This window comes from Oncorhynchus nerka, linkage group LG3 (assembly GCF_034236695.1).
Source record: "Oncorhynchus nerka isolate Pitt River linkage group LG3, Oner_Uvic_2.0, whole genome shotgun sequence".
Classification (NCBI taxonomy): domain Eukaryota; kingdom Metazoa; phylum Chordata; class Actinopteri; order Salmoniformes; family Salmonidae; genus Oncorhynchus; species Oncorhynchus nerka.
In genome coordinates, this window is record NC_088398.1 from 30,943,175 (window position 1) to 30,967,266 (window position 24,092).

Sequence of the window (24,092 nt, forward strand, 5' to 3'; positions counted from 1 at the left end):
CTGTGCCCCTGGAGTACGTGTTGGGCTGGAGAGAAAACACAATATCACACTGGGTGAGGAACGAGCGGCATTCAGTGGGCTCACCAGAGTAACACGGCGGGTTATTAATTCTGGGCTCCGGAGACTCGGAAGCCCTGGAAGTAGCCGGTGGATCGAGGCAGAGATAGTGAATATGTTTCGAGAGGTCGGAGACTTGGGCGGCCAGGGTCTCAACGGCATGTCGAGCAGCAGACAATTCCTGCTCGTGTCTGCCTAGCATCGCTCCCTGGATCTCGACGGCTGAGTGGAGAGGATCCGAAGTCGCTGGGTCCATTCTTGGTCAGATTCTTCTGTTGTGCAGGTGAGTGAGGACCCAAAAGCGGTTTAACAGAAACAGAGTCTTTTAATGTCCAAACACAGGGAAGACATAAATCCTCTTCAGATGTATCGATTGACAAAATAGACAACCCGCAGAGAGGGCGACAAATAAATCATAAAGTCCTCTGATCTTTACAGGAGAGTCCCCTCCTAGCAGCAGAGGAGAATAGCAGGGTTAGCGGCAACAGACTGCTGGTCTCTCCGGGTAGGCGCGGGTTGTAGAGGACAGAGGTACCTGATCACACGTAGCATCTGATGAAGAGGCAGATTACGACAGGACGGGACAAGGGTGAAGCAAACGAGAATCTGACAAAGACAGAAGCAGAAACAGAGAGAGAAATAGAGACCTAATCAGAGGGAAAAAAGGGAACAGGTGGGAGAGAGTAAACGAGGTAGTTAGAGGAGATGAGGAACAGCTGGGGGAAGGAAAGGGAGAGAAGGTAACCTAATACGACCAGCAGGGGGAAACGAAGTTAAGAGAAAGAACAGGAACAAGACATAACATGACAATACATGACAAGTAAGTATGCCAATAGTTTAAACACCATGGACCCGTCTGAAATCCCACCAGAAGCATAAGAATGATTTGTTGTTTTTCATCTGATTTGTACGACTGCACCCTCAAGTGGCGTTGAGGTAAAGTGTGGCAGGCAAGAGTCAAAACAGGAATGAGCGTAACGTGTAGGACTCGGAAACTATGAGTGGCAGTGGTTCGAATCCATGGGTGTTTTTGTTTTGCTGTGTTGTTTTTGGTTTCCAATCTTACCCTAACCCTGAAGCTTTATAACAAACTATCATGGTACAAACACAACAAGAGAGTCGTGAACAGGGCATGACAACACCTTTTCCCCTCAGGAGACTGAAAAGATGTGGCATGGGTCCCCAGATCCCCAAAAGGTTCTACAACTGCACCATCGAGAGCATCCTAAACGGTTGCATCACTGCCTGGTATGGCAACTGCTCGGCATCCGACCATAAGGCGCTACAGACGGTAGTGCGTATGGCCCAGTAAAGCTATGCTAGGCGATGTGAGAGGAAGGCCCAGAAAATCACCCAAGTCATAGACTGTTCTCTCTGCTACCGGAGCGCCAAGTCTAGGTCCAAAAGGCTCCTTAACAGCTTCCACCCCCAAGCCATAAGATTGCTGAACAATTTATCAAATGGCCACCCAGACTATTTACATTGACCCCCCCCCCTCCTGTTTTTACACTGCTGCCACTCGTTGTTTATTATCTATGCATAGTCACTTTACCCTTACCTGCATGTTCAAATTACTAACCTGTAACCCGCACATTAACTCAGTACCAGTACCCCCTGTATATAGCCTCATTATTGTTTTGTCATTTTCTTGTATTACTTTTTATTTTATACTTTAGTTTATGAAGTAAATAGTTTCTTAATCGTAACTCTATTTCTTGAACTGCATTGTTGGTTAAGGGCTTGTAAGTAAGCATTTCACGGTAAAGTCTACACCTCTTGTATTCGGTGCATGTGACACATGCAATTAGCTATGCAAAATGGCCGCTCTATATATCTGCGGTGCTTAGCAAAAATATGCAAAGTGTGCAACCCACCAATTTGCAACTTGATGAAAAGTACGCAGGATCGCTATTTTTCTTAGCTAATTGCGTACTTTAGATCAACTGATATTGCAGAGAGATTGTAGCTTCCATCAAAGTAATTGTCTGCATCATTTTCAATCACCCATACAGTATATATTTTTGGGTAAATCTACAGTACCATTCAAAAGTTTGGATCCAACTACTCATTCAAGATTTGTTTTAAATTTGTACTATTTTCTATATTGTACAATAATATTAAAGACATCCAAACTATGAAATAACACATATGGAATCATTTAGTAACCAAAAGGTGTTAAACAAATCAATCAGCACCTTATTCAAGAATTTTTATGAAATAACACATGTGGAATCATGTGGTAACCAAAAAAGTGTTAAACAAATCAACATGTATTTTATATTTGAGATCCTTTAAAGTAGCCATCCTTTGAATTGATGACAGCTTTGCATATATAGTAATATATTTTCCTTCATTATTTTCCACTAACCCTACCCTAACTGGAGTAAACTAATTGACAACAACACTTGAGCTTCTACTTCCAGCCTACACAAACTCTATCAATTTTACAAACACAGTATATTTTACAATGCTTATCTTTTGTTTGTTTTTAGTCTCATCCTTCAGCTTACTCCCAACCCTTCCCATCTATCTCTGAAGGCGATCCAGTTTTTGATTTATACTTGCCATATAATTTTCAATAGTTGTTTTTTTGAGTATCTGTACTTACTTTACTGTTTATGTTTTTGACCATTTTTACTTTTACTTCACTACATTCCTAAAGAAAATAATATACTTTTTACTCTATACATTTTTCCAGACACCCAAAAGTACTCGTAACATTTTGAATGCTTAGCAGCACAGGGCAATGGTCCAATTCATATGCTTATCGAGAGAACATCCCTGGTCATCCCCACTGCCTCTGATCTGGCGGACTCACTAAAGACAAAAGAAAATTGTTCAATCTGGTTGGCTTGATCTAAGGAATAAGAAATTATTTATACTTTTTACTTGTGATACTTATATAGTATATTTTAGCAATTACATTTACTTTTGATACTTTAGTGTATGTAAAACCACATACTTTTAGACTTTTACTCAAGTACTATTTTACAGGGTGACTTTTACTTGAGTCATTTTCTATTAAGGTACAGTATCTTTGCTTTTCCTCAAGAATGACAATTTAGTACTTGTTCCACCACTGGTCTCCTCTCCTCTCCTCTCCTCTCCTCTCCTCTCCTCTCTCCTCTCCTCTCCTCCTCTCCTCTCTCCTCTCCTCTCCCCCTCCCCCCCCTCCTCCTCTCCCTCCTCTCCTCTCCTCTCTCTCTCTCTCTCTCTCTCTCTCTCTCTCTCTCTCTCTCGTTTCTTATCAGGGATCAGACAGGACGCCTGAGTGATGAAGGTCCTGCTCACGTCATCTGCTGGTGCTCAGGTCCATGGGGTATCTCATGTCTGGATGACGGTGACTAACCGTCTGACTGTTTGTTATCAGGCTGATCCACGGCATCCATGGGGGGACAGATTGGCAGAGCTGTCTGGGCTATAGGGCAGCAGCCGAGCAGACAGGGGTAGCTGATCGCTCCTTGATACACTGGCTCACAGTCGCAGCACTGTCGAGTGCAATGCTTTCATTGCCCTGTAAAAGCAGCAGCCCTGTAAAAGCAGCAGCTTCATAGTAATACAGATGTGGGATCTTAAATTGATCACTCTGTAGTAGCTGACAATCTTCCTGAGCCGCAGGAAATACAGATGAGTGTCGTGATTACATAAATTCACTGAAAACCCGCATGAACACATTGTCATATTAACAATATTAGACTTTTCATGTAGCCACCTAATAGCCCAACCACAGATCAAGCAACATTATAGACTAAACATCAAATCATTTTGCTGCAGGTTATTTTGCCTCAACAATACTGGTCAAATTAAGATCCAACATACACGACCAATCAAAACCTTTAGAACACCAAATAATTCTTCAAAATAGCCACCCTTTGCCTTGATGACAGCTTTGCACACTCTTGGCATTCTCTCGACCAGCTTCATGAGGTAATGCATTTCAATTAACAGCCCGAGAATTGAAGCCTGTGGTACCCCCATAGAGACTGCCAGAGGTCCGGACAACAAGCCCTCCGATTTGACACACTGAACTCTATCTGAGAAGTAGTTGATGAACCAGGCGAGGCAATCATTTGAGAAACCAAGGCTGTTGAGTCTGCCGATAAGAATACAGTGATTGACATAGTCGAAAGCCTTGGCCAGGTCAATGAAGACAGCTGCACAGTACTGTCTTTTATCGATGGCGGTTATGATATTGGTTAGTACCTTGAGCGTGGCTGAGGTGCACCTGTGACCAGCTCTGAAACCGGATTGCACAGTGGAAAAGGTATGGTGGGATTCGAAATGGTGAGTGATCTGTTTGTTAATTTGGCTTTTGAAGACTTTAGAAAGGCAGGGCAGGATGGATATAGGTCTGTAACCGTTTGGGTTTAGAGTGTCACCCCCTTTGAAGAGGGGGATGACCGCGGCAGATTTCCAATCTTTAGGGATCTCGGACGTAACGAAAGAAAGGTTGAACAGACTGGTAAAAGGGGTTGCAACAATGGCGGCGGATAATTTTAGAAAGAGAGGGTCCAGATTGTCTAGCCCAGCTGATTTGTATGGGTTCAGGTTTCACAGCTCTTTCAGAACATCTGCTATCTGGATTTAGGTGAAGGAGAAGCTGGGGAGGCTTGGGCATGTAGCTGCGGGGGGTGCAGAGCTGTTGGCCGTGGTTGGGGTAGCCAGGAGGAAAGCATGGCCAGCCATAGAGAAATGCTTCTTGAAATTCTCGATTATCGTGGATTTATCGGTGGTGACAGAGTTTCCTAGTCTCAGTGCAGTGGGCAGCTGGGAGGCGCGATGCTCTTATTCTCCATAGACTTTACAGTGTCCCAAAGCTTTTTGGAGTTAGAGCTACAGGATGCAAATTTCTGTTTGAAAAAGCTAGCCTTTGCTTTCCTAACTGACTGGTTGTATTGGTTCCTGACTTCCATGAAAATGTGCATATCGCGGGGACTATTCGATGCTAGTGCAGTCCGCCACAGGATGTTTTGTGCTGGTTGAGGGCAGTCAAGTCTGGAGTACCAAGGGCTATAGCTGTTCTTAGTTCTACATTTTTTGAAAGTGACACGCGACAAGTGACATAAGATGGTGAAGATTTTACTTTTAAAGAACGACCAGGCATCCTCTACTGACGGGATGAGGTGTCATAAGGTGAATGCACCAATTTGTAAGTCGCTCTGGATAAGAGCGTCTGCTAAATGACTTAAATGTAAATGTAAATGTCAATAACCTTCCAGAATACCAGGATACCCAGGTCGATTAGAAAGGCCTGCTCGCAGAAGTGTTTTAGGGAGCGTTTGACAGTGATGAGGGGTGGACATTTGACCGCGGACCCATAGTGGATGCAGGCAATGAGGCAGTGATCACTGAGATCCTGATTCAAAACAGCAGAGGTGTATTTGGAGTGCAAGTTGTTCAGGATAATATCTATGAGGGTGCCCATGTTTACGGATTTAGGGTTGTACCTGGTGGGTTCCTTGATAATTTGTGTGAGATTGAGGGCATCTCGTTAAGATTGTAGGACGGCCAGGGTGTTAAGCATATCCCAGTTTAGGTCACCTAACATAACAAACTCTGAAGATAGATGGGAGGGCAATCAATTCACATATGGTGTCCAGGGCACAGCTGCAAGCTGAGGGGGTGGAGAGATTCATTTTTAAAAGTAGAAGTTCAAACTGTTTGGGCATAAACCTGGAAAGTATGACAGAACTTTGCAGGCTATCTCTGCAGTAGATTGCGACTCCTCCCCCTTTTTCTATCTTGAAGGAAAATGTTTTAGTTGGGGATGGAAATCTCAGAATCTTTGGTGGCCTTCCTAAGCCAGGATTCAGACACGGCAAGGACATCACGGTTGGCGGAGTTTGCTAAAGCAGTGAGTAAAACACATTTTGGGAGGAGGCTTCTGATGTTAACATGCATGAAACCAAGGATTTTCTGGTTACAGAAGTCGACAAATGAGTACCTTTGAGTACCTCGTTTGGTAGAAAAGCGCTATATAAATCCAATAAATTATTATTAATTATTATTATTTGTATACGATCAAGTGTCTCTTTTATGCGTGGGAATACTTCGGAACAGATTTACAAAATTAAAATCACTTGGAGCTGATTTTGACAGTCTTTTATGTCTCAAAAATATTTTATTTTTTTGAGCTCAATAAACTTAGGGGGCCAAATACGCGGGCCAAAATCGGCCGCGGGCCGCCAGTTGGGAAGCCCTGTCCTAAGGGGACAGCCAAAAAACCCTTTGGAACACCTTTTTTCTAAGAGTGTAGTAGGACATAACCTTTTGGGTGTATTGAGTAGCATGGGAGTCATGAATATGAAGCATGGTAATGGGCATATCATTTGTTTGCTCGTTGTGGAGTGGGAACTGATCATAGAGATAGATAGAGGACTCTAGTGCCCAAAAGCCAGTTTTAGCATGGGCAGCGCCATTGAGGACTTTCACGGTTTTGAAGTAGTCAACTGGGTGGGACTTTGTATGGGTTATGGAAGGATAACATAATTCCATCCAGGTCACCAGGAGGGATCAGCCAATGAATTATACTCGTGAGGAAACATTCCATAACTGCAGGTGGCAGTACATCGCCAACCTTGGCTTTATATCTGTTCAAACAACACAATCTAGGTGGCAGTGTGCCCCCTTTCAGTTTGTTTGCCAACTCATAAAAGTAGTACAAGAAAAAAATGGGCTAAATTCTAAATGGAGATGGCCTCAATAGCGCTGCCCATGCTCTCACAGACGCCCTTACGGGACAGATGTCTATCTTAAATCTATGGGCCTGATTCATGGAGTCATTGCCAATATTTATGCTGTGTTATCAGCCCATATCTAGCCTTGTAACTCCCCTTCTGCCCTGTTATCATCACTTGTTCCTGCTTACACGTGTTCTCACTGACTTTTGCCCTATTACGCAATGGCTGTCCTTCATTACGGAGGCTCTGTTTGCATAGCCGGCTGTTTGATCCAATACATAAAGTGTGACACATGGGAAGACACATGGGAAGATTTTATTGTTTTTTCTAAAGGTGAGAGAGATAGCGAGAGAGTGACATAGCCATACTCACAGCTCCAGGCCAGACACGCCTACAAGAATACCACGAGTCAGGAGACCAGTCCAATGTGTCAATGTTTTGACTTTTATATGACTTGTGTGGCGGTTTGCAATGCTAGATGTAAAACCTAATTTCGCAGAGTGAGTTTGATGGAGTCCACACAATTACAGTAACCACCCTAAACATTCCAGAGATAACACAGAGCGCAAAAGACAGGTCACCAAGACAGATTAAGGAATGGTCACCCATAGAGAAGTAAGTAGCCCTCTTCTGTTTCTGTAGCATAAGACATCTTTATGTACACGCATATTTGGTGTGCCTCGACCTGGGATCGAACCCTTAACCTTCCAATTTCAGGATAGACTGTAACCACAAGGTCACTGAGTGTTTTCTGCAAAAAAAATAATACTGCATCATTTAAAATACGAAGGAGGGAGGATAGAGGAATGCCTAGCTGACGATGGAGTTCAGTATATGTAAAGAGGACATGTTATCTTCAGAGAAAAGCAACCAGAAACCAAAAACAGATAACGTCTGTCTGTGACTCTGGGATTATAACTACCTAATTACTCATACGATTTAATTGGTTGGTAATTAAAAATGATAAACCTATCTGATTGGACCTGCATGAGTATCACTTAAACTTCTGGGCGTAAGATGTATAGTATATAACCTGGAGTAGCTTGCAAATGATTAACTATAAACCCATGTAGTGAAAGAGTTCAGGTGCTTGCTATAAGCAATATGGTGTAACTGCAGACCGCAATTAGGGGCATTTCTTGAAGGTTATAGTGTTTCCAGTAAGTGTTGGTGTGTGGTGTCAATGACACCTTGAATGGGTTGATCATTGAGGTCAGTTTGATTCCAGAGTCTTAACTGTAAACTGGGTTTGCTTTCAATGTTGTTATCGGTGGCGTGATCATCATGGCATCATTTACAGAGCTGACGGTATTGAGTCACTTTCAGATGAGGCGTGGCTCGAGAGTTGCTGTCATTATTATGGACTGATTATTTACATTTTAGAAGCTGGATTTAACAGCTGTAGGCTAGTTGGTAGAGGCATGACAGGGAGACAGACACACAGAGGTGAGAATCAGTCACATTTCTGGCAGAGGATGTTGTTGGAGTCATGCATTCTTACTTTCTATTTCTAAACATCCATGCCTGCATGCATGTGATTCTGTCTGTTTGTCTGTCTCTGTCTGACTGTCCATTAATCTGTTTTCTACGTGGGTAGGTGTGTTTAGGCAAGCCTAGAAGTAGTTTATCTCTATACTAGGGCTGGATTAAATCTGTATCGCGGATGAATCGCAGATCTATGTTAAATCTCAATTTAAATTTAAAGGCAATGTTCCCGCATTCGCATAGACTGCATTCACAGTAAACGCTGCATGTCTTCCACGATTCTTGCGCGATACAGATTGAATCCAGCACTAAGCAAATGTAAACGTGACCAAAATGGGAAGGTAAATAAATGAATGACTAATTTACTGGCAAAACTAGTCATCTTTAAGATTCACATTTGCGCAAACATTACTTTTATTACAGTGCTATTATGCCCATTGTTAGCTTCTTAGTGTTTTTGTAGCTTTCTTTGGCTTTTATAAACCAACAGTCTAGCTTGTTAGTTAACTAGCTGGCTAACTTAGATGGTGACTTTCCTTGGGCTTGGCCAAATGAGAATGTTCTAATTCTTAGGGTCTGTTTCGGCGGTCCAGTGCAAGTGGTCTTTGTGAGAAAATTTTGTGCTAATGGCTATTTTCTCCGTGTGTATTTGTAGTACAGTCACTTACAGTCCCAATAACTACAGTGAGCAAACCAGGATGTGTGTCAATACTGTATGTGAACAGCTCACATGAACAAATACCACAGTTTACTATAGAATACTATAGTCCTTACTGTAGAATTCTGTAGCAAACTGTAGTATACTGAAGAATACTATAGTATACACTGTAGTATACCTCAATCATGTGTACAGTAGTACTTACTATAGAATGTTGTAGTATACTGTATAATACTATAGTAAATACTAGAAGTATACTACATATAATAAAAACATAAAAACACAACAGTAAATACTATAGTAATGTTTACAAATACACGACAGTCCGCAAAAACCCTACAGTAATTACTATAGTATATACTACAGCATTTAATTTGCATATACACTACAGTTCAAAAGTTTGGGGTCACATAGAAATGTCATTGTTTTTTAAAGAAGAGCACATTTTTTTGTCCATTAAAATAACATCAGATTGATCAGAAATACAGTGTAGACATTGTTAATGGTATAAATGACTATTGTTCTGATTAAAGAAGCAATAAAACTGGCATTCTTTAGACCAGTTGAGTATCTGGAGCATCAGCATTTGTGGGTTCGATTACAGGCTCAAAATGGTCAGAAACAGAGAACTTTCTTCTGAAACTCGTCAGTCTATTCTTGTTCTGAGAAATGAAGACTATTCCATGCGAGAAATTGCCAAGAACCTGAAGATCTCGTACAACACTGTGTACTACTCCCTTCACAGAACAGCGCAAACAGGCCAAATGGGCTTGGCCAAATGAATAGAATAGAAAGAGGAGTGGGAGGCCCCGGTGCACAACTGAGCAAGAGGACAAGTACATTAGAGTGTCTAGTTTGAGAAACAGACGCCTCACAAGTCCTCAACAAGCAGCTTCATTAAATAGTACCCGCAAAACACCAGTCTCAACGTCAACAGCGAAGAGTTGACTCTGGGATGCTGGCCTTCTAGGCAGAGTTCCTCTGTCCAGTGTCTGTGTTCTTTTGCCCATCTTAATCTTTTATTTTTATTGGACAGTCTGAGATTTGGCTTTTTCTTTGCAACTCTGTACTGTACCCTGCCCATTCCCCTCTCTATATCCCAATTTGTGCCACCCATAAGTGAGAAACCTACATGATAAAAAAAAGAGTAGAAAAGAGCTGAAGCTCCGATGTGTCCATTCGGACTACAGTCCTACCTACCTAAATGCTCTTTGAATATTTTGCCCAGGGACAAAGTCCTCACTGCTATGTCAAAGATAATAAAGGCCTATTTATTTGTAACTAACTCTGTGTTGTTGTTTTTGTTGCACTGCTTTGCTTTATCTTGGCCAGGTCGGAGTTGTAAATGAGAACTTGTTCTCAACTGGCCTACCTGGTTAAATAAAGGTGAAATAAACACTACAGTAAGTACTACAGTATACTACAGTCCGCAAAAACACTACAGTAATTACTATAGTATATACTACAGTTTTTTTCCCTCCATACTACTGTATTTACACTACACTTTTTCCATTCACTCCCTGTCCCAACACATTATTTTTGTATTACTCTTTTCAGTGGAAATCCCCACGGGATTCTCAGAGGAGATTGTTTCCTGAAGCAGGAGTCTGGAATGCAGCAACAAGTCTGGGCTTGCTGCCTGTCACCTGAGTCTCCCATTGGAATGTACACCTTCCCCCATCTATATGCACACGCAGACACAATCGTGCATGTTACACGCATGCACACACATACACACACACCTGAAAGCAGGTGGACACAAATGCGTGTGCGCACACACACGAACACACACACACACACACAGAGGATCTACATACATCCATGTAATGTGTTTACTTTCATATTTCTATGTGGTAAATGGAACATTTGCATATTCCACTTTATCTGCGACTTTATCTGTATGTGAGTGTGAAATTGCAAAAGCATTGTGTAAAATTGCTCACACAAAAAAAAACGGAACTGGGTTAAATGTAAAAACAACTCCAGCAGAGGGCTTGACATAAGATGAGTGTGTTCACGTGAGCGTATAGAAAACACCCACTTCCCCGCCACGCTAACCTCGTAAACACCTCTCCTCACACAACAGTTCCAGTGGGAATACACAGGTAGCCATAATGTATCAAACATTTTTTTTTTTACAGCAACACTGTTCAGGGCCCAGCCTCATACTTTTCACGATCATGAATATATCAGACGTGCTGATGTTCTAGGGGAACTAAGCTACAGACAGACAGACAGACAGACAGCAGCAGCAAAGGAACACCCGTCATGAAAGAAACCGGTCACGTCAGCCTAACCCCCCACAGTGGCCTCCCCCTAATCTTAGCATGCGCCATCTATCACAGCATGAGGTCACTTTGCCGTAGTGCACCCTGCTTTTTATTGGTCTTCCCACTGGATGTTTCCCTCAGAGCCCCTGGGGCATGCTGGGAATAGAAATGAAGTAGCTGAGCGGCCTATAATTCTCAGGCCTTCTGACTCAGTAAGGGGTACACTGCACTTCAGCCATTCCAGAAAGAGATTCGAGGGAGTGGAGACTAAGAGAGTGGAAGAGAGAGGAAGAGAGAGAGAGACAGGGCAAGGAAGGTAAATTAGTATAAGAAAGATTTAAAAAAGATAGACTACTAGGTTGTACTCTTTAACTGTCTTGTATTATATAGATTTAACATTTGTAAAACCTTTGAGCCCTCTTTTTTTGGAGAGGGCAAATTGAAAAGGACGGACATTGTGTGTGTGCACCCTGGACCTATAGCACCCTGTCTGGCAGTCTGGCTGCCTCCTCACAATTATTCTTTCTATTCTATTATTTTATTCTTCACAACCAATATACATCACTTTATCTTTTTAATCAACGGCACAAACACATAAAGAGATACTCAGACACAAAGGGCAACGTTTTCAAAGAGAACCCGTTAACAGATTACATTAGCGCTCTTGGATACTAGTACTGTAATCTAAATTGGTTTAGCTAATTAGTAAGTCAGTAAGGGCACAACTGATCAGTGGTCAACAGAGGTGCTTTTATTGTCCAGACACAGAGGGTGGTTGACAGCTTGGGAGTAGTTAACAAGATACAGTATACTGTCTGGTCTGGGTGACACTTGAAAATCATTGCCACAGTGGCCCTTGTACAATCATCATGTGAGATAGAATAAGGCTAATCCCCACGGGAGCTATTTTGGAGATGTCATTTGACATTTGAAAGAGGGCAGACATCTGCATCCAGACTGAAAGAAGCAACACTGCAATACCAAACCCCAGCAATTTCCAAACCAGTGACTTTCCACTTAAATAATTACTTAGGCAAATCAGGGGCAGAGTTACACTACACAGACGGAATGGAAAATGCCGTCTGTAATCTCTTTCACACACTTGCTCTCTCCCTGGGAGGTGTGTGTGTGTGTGTGTGTGTGTGTGTGTGTGTGTGTGTGTGTGTGTGTGTGTGTGTGTGTGTGTGTGTGTGTGTGTGCGTGCGCGTGCGTGCGTGCGTGCGTGCGTGCGTGCGTGCGTGCGTGCGTGCGTGCGTGCGTGCGTGCGTGCGTGCGTGCGTGCGTGCATCGACAGGGCTGTAGTGGAGCAAGTTGAGAATTTCAAGTTCCCTGGTGTCCACATCACCAACAAACTATCATGGTCCAAACACAACAAGACAGTCATGAAGAGGGCACGACAAAGCCTTTTCCCCAGGAGACTGAAAACATTTGGCATGGGTCCCCGGATCCTCAAAAAGTTCTACAGCTGCTCCATCGAGACTGGTTGCATCACTGCCTGGTATGGCAACTGCTCCGCATCTGACTGTAAGGCGCTACAGAGGGTAATGCGTATGGCCCAGTACATCACTGGGACCAAGCTTCTTGCCATCCAGGACCTACAGTGCCCTCGACTAATATTGGCACCCTTGGTAAATATCAGCGAAAGGGCTGTGAAAAAAGTGTCTGCTGTTTATCTTCTTGGTCTTTCATTCAAAATATTCATAAAAATCGAACATTTAATTGAAGTTAAATGATTGAAAATATATATTTTTTTACCTTTATTTAACCAGGCAAGTCAGTTAAGAACAAATTCTTATTTTCAATGACGGCCTAGGAAGAGTGGGTTAACTGCCTGTTCAGGGGCAGAACGACAGATTCGTACCTTGTCAGCTCGGGGGTTTGAACTTGCAACCTTCCGGGTACTAGTCCAACAATCTAACCACTAGGCTACCCTGCCGCCCTAAATAAATTGATTAAATCAATATTTTTCTCTAGAAATTCTTATGAGTAAAGTGTAACTAAAGTATATTCCCATTCATATATTTTTTATGTTTTTAAGTTCACCTGAGTGATTAGGAATACTTAAGTGGTAAGCCATGACTTCCTGTTTCACTGGGGTATAAATATGAGGTGACACACAGGCCAAGTTCCCATAGTTATCCCGAGCATACAATAATGATGTGCGCCAAAAGGTTGTTAAGCTGCACAAATCAGGAAATGACTATAAGAAAATAGATCAATGGTTGAAAATGCCCATTTCCACTCTCAGGGCATTAATTAAGACATTTAAAGCAACTGGAGATGTTAACAATCGGCCCTGGAAGAGGATGTGTGTCTATATTGTCCCCACGCACAGTGAGGAGCACGGTTCGAGTGGCAAAGAAATCTCCAAGGATCACAGCTGGAGAATTGCAGACGTTAGTTGGGTCTTGGGGTCAGAAAGTCTCCAAAACTACGATCAGACACCACCTACATAACCACAAGTTGTTTGGGAGGGTTGCCATAAAAAAAATCATTTGCTGTCATCAAGCAACAAACTCAAGCGCCTATAGTGTGCCAAACGTTACTGGAACTTTCAATGGGATCTATGGTCAGATGAGACCAAAATATAGCTTTTTGGAAACAAACAACAGAGGTGGGTTTGGCATAGACAGAAAGATAGCTATGCAGAAAAGTACCCCATCCCCTCTGTGAAGTATGATGTTGGATCATTGATGTTGTGGGACTGTTTTTCTTTCAAAGGCCCTGGACAACTTGTTACGATACATGGTATCATAGACTGGGCCGTGTTTGAATCTTCCAGCAGGACAATGATCCAAAGCACACCTCAAAATCAACACAAAATTGCTTCACTGACCACAGAATCAAGGTTTTGCCATGGCCATCCCAGTTCCCTGACCTAAACCCCATAGAAATCCTGTGGGATGAGCTGAAAAGGAGAGGAGAGCGTGGACCTCGGGAATATGTAGGAGCTGGAGAGATTTTGTATGGAAGAAAGGTCTCAGATCCCTTGACATGTGTTCTTCAACCTCATTACGCATTATAGGAGAAGACCCAGAGCTGTTAACTTGGCAAAGGGAGGTTGCACAAAGTATTGAATGAAGTGGTGGCAATAATTGTGGCACACATATATTTGAGATAAATATTTGTTTTATGATAATAATTTATTTTTTCTTTCAATTATTTTACTTTAATTAAAGGTTTGATTTTTGTGAATATTTTAAACGAAAGACCAATAGGATTAAAAATAAATAAATCACAACCCGCTTTGCTTATATTTACCAAAGGTGACAATGTTAATGGCGGGCGCTGCAGGCTAAAGTTAAATCTAGACTTGGTTTCCTCTATCGTAATCGCTCCTCTTTCACCCCAGCTGCCAAACTAACCCTGATTCAGCTGACCATCCTTCCAATGCTAGATCACGGAGACATCATTTAAAGATCGGCAGGTAAGGGTGCTCTCGAGCGGCTAGATGTTCTTTACCATTCAGCCTTCGGATTTGCTACCAAACACATCACTGCACTCTATACTCTATACTGCACTCTGTATACACATCTCAAGACGCACTAGTTGATGCTTATTTATAAAACACTCTTAGGCCACACTCCCCCCTATCTGAGATATCTACTGCAGCCCTCATCCTCAACATACAACACCCGTTCTGCCAGTCACATTCTGTTAAAGCCCCCCAAAGCACACACTTCCCTGGGACACTCCTCTTTTCAGTTCGCGGCAGCTAGCGACTGGAACGAGCTGCAACAAACACTCAAACTGGACAGTTTTATCTCAATCTCTTCATTCAAAGACTCAATCATGGACACTCTTACTGACAGTTGTGGCTGCTTTGTGTGATGTATTGTTGTCTCTACCTTCAAGCCCTTTGTGCTGTTGTCTGTGCCCAATAATGTTTGTACGATGTTTTGTGCTACTACCATGTTGTGTTGCTACCATGTTGTTGTTATGTTGTGTTGCTACCATGCTGTGTTGTCATGTGTTTCTGCCTTTGCTATATGTTGTTGTCTTAGGTCTCTCTTTATGTAGTGTTGTGTTGTCTCTCATGTCATGTTGTGTGTTTTGTCCTGCATTTCAATTTTATTTATTTTTTATTTTAAATCCCAGCCCCCGTCCCCACAGGAGGCCTTTTGCCCTTTTGGTAGGCCGTCATTATAAATACGAATTTGTTCTTAACCTCTTGAAGCTAGGGGGCTATTTTTATAAATAAGAATTTGTTCTTAACTGACTTGCCTAGTTAAATAAAGGTTAAATAAAACATAGGTATATACTCGCGGTGTCAGATGCTATGCACGGCAAGAGGTACCAAGCCCTAGATCCAAAAGGCTCCTTAACAGCTTCTACCCCCAAGCCATAAGACTGCTGAACAGTTAATCAAATGGCCATGCAGACTTTATTATCTATGCTCAGCCACTTTACCCCTACCTACATGTACAAATTACCTTGACTAACCTGTACCCCTGCACATCGACTCGGTACTGGTACCCCCTGTATATAGCGACGTTATTGTTATTTTATTGTGTTACTTTTTTCCCCCTTTTTTTCCCCTTTAGTTTATTAATAAATATTTTCTTAACACTATTTTCGTAACTGCGTTGTTGGTTAATAAGGGCTTGTAAAGTAAGCATTTCACGGTAAGGTCTACCTGTTGTATTCGGCACAAGTGACAAATAAAATGTGATTTGATTTGAAGGTACTTTTGTGCCTAACCAAAAAAAGGTGTTAAATATGTGTAACACAACAAAATGTTCAAAAAGTCAAGGGGTATAAATACTTTCTAAAGGCACTGTAGCTTTCTTCACGTGTTCTTCTTATTTCCATTTTGTATTTATTTTGTATTTTTGTCCTAACGTATGTTATATTTAGTAAGACGTTGTTATTGCTTACTGAATTGTTGGGTTTAGAGGTAACAAGAAAAATGATTTGACTGTACTTGTGCACATTATAATTTGAAACTTGAACTACCCTATGCTTTAGCTAACCGATATCAGCAATCAGCTGATGATTGCATCATCACTCACACTCCATTCCTCAAAGTCGCTCTCACCTATAGCTTATACACTTCTCATTAACACACAATAACCTCTCCCTCTGTTTCTCTCTGTTTCTCTCTCTCTCTCACACACACACACACACACACACACACACACACACACACACACACACACACACATCACACATCTGAGTGGGGTAGAGTGTGAGACTGGTGACGTAGTGTGGATCTGGTGGTGAGGGCAGTTTCCACCGCCTGTAGCAGGAGACCAAGAATACCTGATCAGAGGCACATCGTCTTAGTCCCAGTGACAGCGTGTGAACTGAATACAGCACAGTGGGACTCTTAAAGCTACAGTACACAGTGACATGCATTCAGGGGAGGGAGTGTTAGCCTGTGATAATCTACTTTAAAAAATCTGTTATGAAAAGCCCCAAAAATAAAAGATATTTACAAAATTGTCATCCTTTTTTGTTATCTTATATATTTTTCTAAATTATTCTGATGGTTTCTATGCTCAAAATACAAAACATTTGCTGAAACTGCATCGTCAGGAAAAGCGCCACGGTATGCATACCTTCCTCCCCAATGTCCATTCATCCATTTAAATTGTTGACGCGCACGGCCGTTCCTGACTCCAATGACTGTTAATGGACAGGGTCAACATAAGCCTCGCTGCTTTGCCTAGCTGACATTTGTTTTATTGAGTGAATTCCATGTTTTGCATTTTGCCGAAACATGTTGTGTGGGTATTGCCTGGGGTAAATTGTGCAAATTTGGGCGTGTCTGCATAATTTGGCATCCCTTGAACTGAACTAACTTGAAGCTAGCTAGCTAGCAAAAACAACCTGACAGTATCACATACTGCACCTCAAACTATTTTCCAAGTTGGAATAATGTAATGCGCCTTTTGGAACTTTAGAGGGTATGAAGACTGGAACGCCAAATATAATGAAAATTAAGACCAGAGAGAGGCAATTATTCAGATTAAATGTGCCCATATATTGGTCTTTTAGTGCCACATACCAGTTGTAACTGTGGATGCTACATCGGTCTATGGCTGAGCTGAGTTGAGCAGTGTGTCATTTTGGCAAGTGACATGAAATATGTCCCCATCAGAGTCTATCGAATGTTTCTTGGCTACATTGGTGTTTACATTGGTTGTTGCCGCTATCGGATGTATGGTGACCTTGGCCTTCATCAAGGTTTATTTTTTAGTAAATCTGGCTTTCATAATAGCCAGTGCTTACCCAGCCACCAACCTCACGGCACGACACTGGCACGCAGGTACAGCTTCGCTGCCCTTCCTTTTCCATTCCTTTCAATAGTCCTCACTAGAGTCATTCAAAATTCTGAAGTGAATTTAGAAGGGTAGCCCGAGCTATACAACCTCTTCTCTATTAATTCAACACAAACTTTTTGAGCAGGTTGCTGGTGTTGCGCTATAGAAGGTACACTTTTATTCCACCTAATTTCTTCATGTCGTCCTGCATGTGTGCTTTGAATAGCAAATTCCCAGTGGTATTTCCATAATTAGATTGCCAAAACCTTTCAAAATAGTTCTGTGCACACAGGTCAGTCTGACAGGCTTGGTCATTTGGGTTCCTCCCCCACCCTATTTCAGGAGGACCCCATGGGATGTACACACACACACAAGCATACAAGCACGCATGGGCACAAACACAGACATGCATAAACACGCATGCACGCACACATGCACCCACCCACATGCATACACAAACACCCATACAAGCAAGCAAACATGCACAACATGCATGCATGCACACATGCATGCAAGCATGCGCACACAAACATTTAACAAAAATTAAGTCAGAGGTAGAGGTTTAATGCTAGCAACAGTAGCTTATAGCTGCTAAAGCATCACTTTAAAGTCTAGCGCAACACTAGCCCTTAAAGTTAACACAGGGTCAAAGTTGGCCCGATATTTTTCATTCCTCTCTAATCACAAATAAAATAATTTAAAACATTCTTCGGAGCAATTAGTCCAACAACGTTTTGGGGGAAGATGATCTGTTCTGTCTCAAAATCGGACATTTAGAAGTGTTTCAGCCTTGTTTTATGGCATTCATCTCGGTTATTCTGTGTTAGGCGCTACTATAATTTGTAACTGTGATCTGGATGTCAGTCAAACAGCTGGATTGGCACTGCATTGTGTTTATGATCTCTGCCTCATAAGGGCAGCAATTCAAGTAAATGTTACTGGGACTCTACAACGCAATAACACGCTCCCGTAATCACCTGCCCATTCAACAACCGGAGCAAGGTTCACTAGACCCTGAATAACTTGAGCTATGTCAAGTGAACCTGAATAACTTTCGTGAAAAGACAACAAACCAATCCAGAGTGTTGTGTTTAAAATAATGAAACACATCATAAAATAATAAAACACATCATATAAAATGATTGTATATCAGTGGTAGCTAGCTATGAAAACCAACCTGTGGCTGAATCCATATAAAAAAGACCCAGCACATTACATTCAAACCTTGGGACAGAGAGATTGAAAAAAAGCTTCTATCTCAAGGCCAACATATTGTTAAACAGCCATCACTAGCACAGAGAGGCGGCTGCTTACCCACAGACTTGATATCATTGGCCGCTTTTATAAATGGAACACTAGTCACTTTACGAATGTTTACATATCTCATATTACTTATCTTGTACTGTAGACTGTATCCTTATCTATCTATTCTGTACTATCTATTGCATCTTAGCCGCTCTGTCACTGCTCATCCATATATTTTATATTTATATATTCTCATCCCATTCCTTTACTAGACTGTGTGTATTAGGTTTTGTTGTGGAATTGTCAGATATGACCTGTTAGATACTGCTGCACAGTCGGATCTAGAAGCATAAGCATTTCACTACACTCACAATAACATCTGCTAACCATGTGCATTTGACCCAATAAAATTTGATTTGATTTGAAACCTGAATCGATTGATAACACTGCTGCTTGATCAGTCAAGCGGAGCTGAACAGTCACAGAAATGTGATGAAATACTCACTCATGGCCTTATCGATAATCTGCATAGCTGACTGGACAGGACCTTTATTAAACATGCTCCTACACTGTATCATGTAATTCCTCCACATTCGTTTCAGTGAAGTCCTGTCATGACTTCCGCCGAAGTTGGCTCCCCTGCCTGTTCGGGCGGTGCTCGTCAGTCGTCGTCACCGGCCTACTAGCCACCACCGATCCCTTTTTCGTTTGTCTGTTTGTTTTGTCTTATCGATTCACCTGCATTTCCAGTGGTGTTGGGAATTCCCTGGCTAGCTCAGCACAACCCGGTGATTTCCTGGCGACAAGGGGCTCTTAAGGGGTGGTCAGAGCAGTGTTCAGGCAGGTGTATAGGAGTTGCCATTGGTGCGACTACGGTGGAGAGTCCAGACCATATTTTCACCGTGCGCAATCCCTCTGAATATGCCGATTTGGCTATTGCCTTCAGTAAAAGGAAGGCAAACCAATTACCACCCCATCGTCGAGGGGACTGCGCGATAGACCTGGAGAACGCTGCACTTCCTAGGAGTCACGTGTACCCATTGTCCCAGCAGGAGACCGTAGCTATGGAGACATATGTTGCTGAATCGCTGGGACAGGGGTACATTCGGCCCTCCGCATCACCCGTCTCCTCAAGCTTCTTTTTTGTGAAGAAGGAGGGAGGTCTGCGTCCGTGCATTGATTATCGAGGTCTAAATTCTATCACAGTGGGATTTAGTTACCCACTACCTCTCATCGCTACGGCGGTGGAATCATTTCACGGGGCACGCTTCTTCACAAAACTGGACCTGAGGAGTGCGTATAATCTGGTGTGTATCCGGGGAGGAGATGAGTGGAAAACCACATTTAGTACTACATCTGGCCATTATGAGTACCACGTCATGCCATATGGGTTGAAAAATGCTCCAGCCGTCTTCCAATCCTTCGTAGATGAGAATCTCCAAGACCTGCTTGGGCAGGGAGTGGTAGGTAGTGTACATCGATGACATCTTGATCTATTCTGCCACACGCGCGGCGCACGTGTCTCTGGTGCGTAAGGTACTTGGGCGACTGCTGGAGCATGACCTGTATTGCAAGGCGGAGAAATGTGTGTTCTTCAAACAGGCCGTTTCCTTCCTGGGTTATCGTATTTCCACCTCCGGCGTGGTGATGGAGTGTGACCGCGTTACAGCCATGCGTAATTGGCCGACTCCGACCACGGTGAAAGAGGTGCAGCGGTTTTTAGGGTTTGCCAATTACTACCGGAGGTCGGGGTTTTGGTCAGGTGGCTGCTCCCATTTACTTCCCTGCTGAAGGGAGGACCGGTGCGCTTGCGTTGGTCAGCAGAGGCGGGCAGAGCTTTCAGTCGTCTGAAGGAGCTGTTCACCAATGCGCCCGTATTGGCGCATCCAGACCCTTCTTTAGCATTCATAGTGGAGGTGGACGTGTCCGAGGCGGGGGTCGGGGCCATGCTGTCCCAGCGCTCGGGCGTGCCACCAAAGCTCCGCCCTTGTGCCTTCTTTTCGAGGATACTCGGTCCGGCGGAGCGGAACTATGACGTGGGGGACCTGGAGTTGTTAGCTGTAGTCAAGGCTCTGAAGGTGTGGAGACATTGGCTTGAGGGGGCGAGACACCCTTTTCTCATCTGGAATGACCATCGTAATCTCAAGTATATCCGGGCAGCAAGGAGACTAAATCCGCGTCAAGCTAGATGGGTCATGTTTTTTACCAGGTTTCGTTTCACCATCTCGTACCGGCCAGGCTCCCAAAACACCAAAGCCGACGCGCTGTCCCGCCTCTATGATATCGAGGAGCGGTCCGTTGAGCCAACTCCCATCATTCCACCTTCATGTCTCGTGGCACCGGTAGTATGGGAGGTGGACACGGAGATAGAGAGGGCCTCACGGTTAGAGCCGGCCACCCCAAATTGTCATGCCGAAGGGGGTCCGGGATAAACTAATCCGTTGGGCTCATACTTTCCCCTCCTCGGGTCGTCCTGGCATCGAGAGGACAGTGCAGAGTCTTAGAGGGAGATACTGGTGGCCCACATTGGCTAAGGATGTGAGATTTTATGTCTGCTCCTGCTCGGTGTGCGCTCAGAGCAAGGCTCCTCGACACTTGCCTAGAGGGAAGTTACAGCCCCTCCCCGTTCCACAACGGCCGTGGACACACTTATCGGTGGACTTTCTTACCGACCTTCCCCCGTCCCAGGGAAGTACTACGATCCTGGTCGTTGTGGATCGGTTTTCTAAGTCCTGCCGTCTCATCCCGTTGCCCGGTCTCCCTACGGCCCTCAGGCTGCGGAAGCCTTGTTTACCCATGTCTTCCGGCACTATGGGGTGCCTGAGGACATCGTTTCTGATCGGGGCCCCCAATTCACGTCCAGAGTTTGGAGGGCATTTATGGAGAGACTGGGGGTCTCGGTCAGCTTGACCTCAAGTTTTCACCCCGAGAGTAATAGGCAGGTGGAGCGCCTAAACCAGGATGTGGGCAGGTTTCTGCGATCATATTGCCGGGACCGGCCTGGTGAGTGGGTGAGGTATGTTCCTTGGGCTGAGCTCGCTCAGAACTCCCTCCGCCACTCCTCAACGAACATGTCCCCTTTTGAGTGTGTGTTGGGTTACCAGCCGGTCCTGGCCCCATGGCATCAGAGCCAGACTGAGGCTGCTGCGGTAGAGGAATGGGTACAGCGCTCCAAGGACACCTGGAAAGCCGTCCAGGAGTCGCTAAGACTAGCGGGGGAAGGAGGAGCGCTGACCAGCACCGCAGTGAGGCCCTCGTGTTCGCACCGGGGGACCGGGTCTGGCTCTCGACCTGAAACCTGCCCCTCCGCCTGCCCTGTCGGAGGCTGGGGCCGCAGTGTGTGGGGCCATTTAAAGTCCTGAGGAGAATAAACGAGGTGTGTTACAGGTTACAACTTCCTAGGTATTACCGTATTAATCCCTCGTTTCATGTTTCTATCCTCAGGCCGGTGGTGGCTGGTCCCCTGCAGGAAGGTGAGGTGCCTGAGGTCCCTCCACCCCCTCTGGACATCGAGGGATCCCCGGCGTACACAGTATGTGACATTCTGGACTCGAGATGCCGGGCGAGGGGCCTACAGTACCTCGTGGACTGGGAGGGGTACGGTCCGGAGGAGAGATGCTGGGTTCCGGTGGGGGACATTTTGGATCCTTCTCTCCTGAGAGACTTCCACCGCCTCCACCCGGATAGCCCGACGCCCCGCCCTCCGGGTCACCCTCGAGGCGCGTCAGGGGGGGTGGTACTGTCACGACTTCCGCCGAAGTTGGCTCCCCTGCCAGTTCGGGCGGTGCTCGGCGGTCGTCATCACCGGCCTACTAGCCGCCACCGATCCCTTTTTCATTTGTCTGTTTGTTTTGTCTTATTAGTTTCACCTGTGTTCTGTTGTATGTGCTTAATGAACTTCCTTATTTAAAGTACGTATAGGGGTACGGTCCGCGCCCTGTGTTGTTGGGCTTGTCTAATTTTGTGTGCGTTATTAAAGAGCACTTTTTTTCCCAGTGCAGCTCTCTGCGCCTAATTCCTTCCTCACCCACCTAGTCCCGCCTGACAAGTCCATTTCACTGGAAATGAAACTTCCTTCATGTAGGCCTCATGGTGCAATACTAGTTTGAGGGAGGAACTTGTAAAACAATAGATGAAACCACACTTTTTATGGAATCAAGTTGAAACTTCCTTTTAAGTATACAAAGGGAAAATGGGCCTGACCCTGTTGGTTAGCCATTTACCTGAAGGTTATTCGAACTTTATTCAATTACAGGCCTCATTGGGCATTTCCTGGAGTGGTTGGGTCAGCGTTTCCATGTTGTTCCGTGACTAAGCAATTTCTTAGTGCTAAGGTGCTTTTTTACCTTAAACGTGATTAATGACCTACAGTACAAGAGGAAGAAGGAAGAGATGGAGGGAGGAGGCTGAAGAAGATAAGGATGCAAAATAAAATCCAAGATAATAGGCTCCCTCCTTCCTCCTCCCCTCTCTGGGGTTTATTTTAAGAGAGAGCCACTGCTAATCTTTTCTTAGTGGAGGTAGAATGCATGAAATGACATAACCACATAGACATTGGGTACTTTTGGATTCTAATTAGAGAGGTTCAGTATAAAAATCACAACCAGCTCCTGACAGAAAAAACTCCACTATTTCAGAGATTCTATTTGTGAACAATTTGGGTAAATTATTTGAAATATGGCACAAGGTCAATGCTTGGTTCTGACATTTTAGTGCGTTTATTTTCTCCTCCTCTTTTGTTCATCGTAAGTTATTGTGTTGAGGTCTTGACCACTTAACCAAGGGCTATAGTGCTAAAGCGCGATTGTAATGTAAAGGCAATGTTTGCCAAAAACCGCATTCATGGTAAACGGCTCAATCGGAAATTACCTTTCCCTTCAATCCTGCTATAGCACAGAACTTTTGCGATACTTATCAAATCGAAGTGAAAGTGAGTCTACCGCTTTTTTAAAATGTACATCTGCCATTGTACAAGTATGGATAGATCAAAACCTTTTGCGGCTTATTTTTTTCCAAATGTTTATTTTATGGTTTAAGCACCCGTTGGACCTACTTTTGTTCATGCAAAGGACCATGAGACCTATGGTTCCATTTGGGGCATTGTGGGAAAAATTTAAACTTCCTGCAACTGTATTGCACTTTGTACTGCACTTTGTACTGCACTTTGTGTTGCATCAGTGCTTAATGTAATGTAATTTCTGAAACTTTTTGCATGTAAGCCTACATACAGGTAACTGCCAAAATAATGGAAACACTTTAGTACAGTAAATGAGGGATACAACATATATTGAAAGCAGGTGCTTTCACACAGGTGTGGTTTCTGAGTTAATTAAGCAGTTAGCATCCCATTATGCTTAGGGTCATGCTGGGCAGGCCACTATTTCGGCCATTATTTTGAATATCATGGCTATGCCCCCACAGGATGACAATG

The 24,092-nt window shown here is 43.8% G+C and overlaps 1 long non-coding RNA gene across 1 annotated transcript; it reads left to right on the forward strand.

The window, feature by feature from the left end:
• Positions 1-10,924: 10,924 nt before the first annotated feature.
• On the forward strand, positions 10,925-22,661 carry LOC135565188 (uncharacterized). Its single transcript, XR_010461375.1, has 2 exons — positions 10,925-11,466; positions 22,106-22,661. It is a non-coding gene; the product is annotated as an uncharacterized LOC135565188 (long non-coding RNA).
• Positions 22,662-24,092: the final 1,431 nt, after the last annotated feature.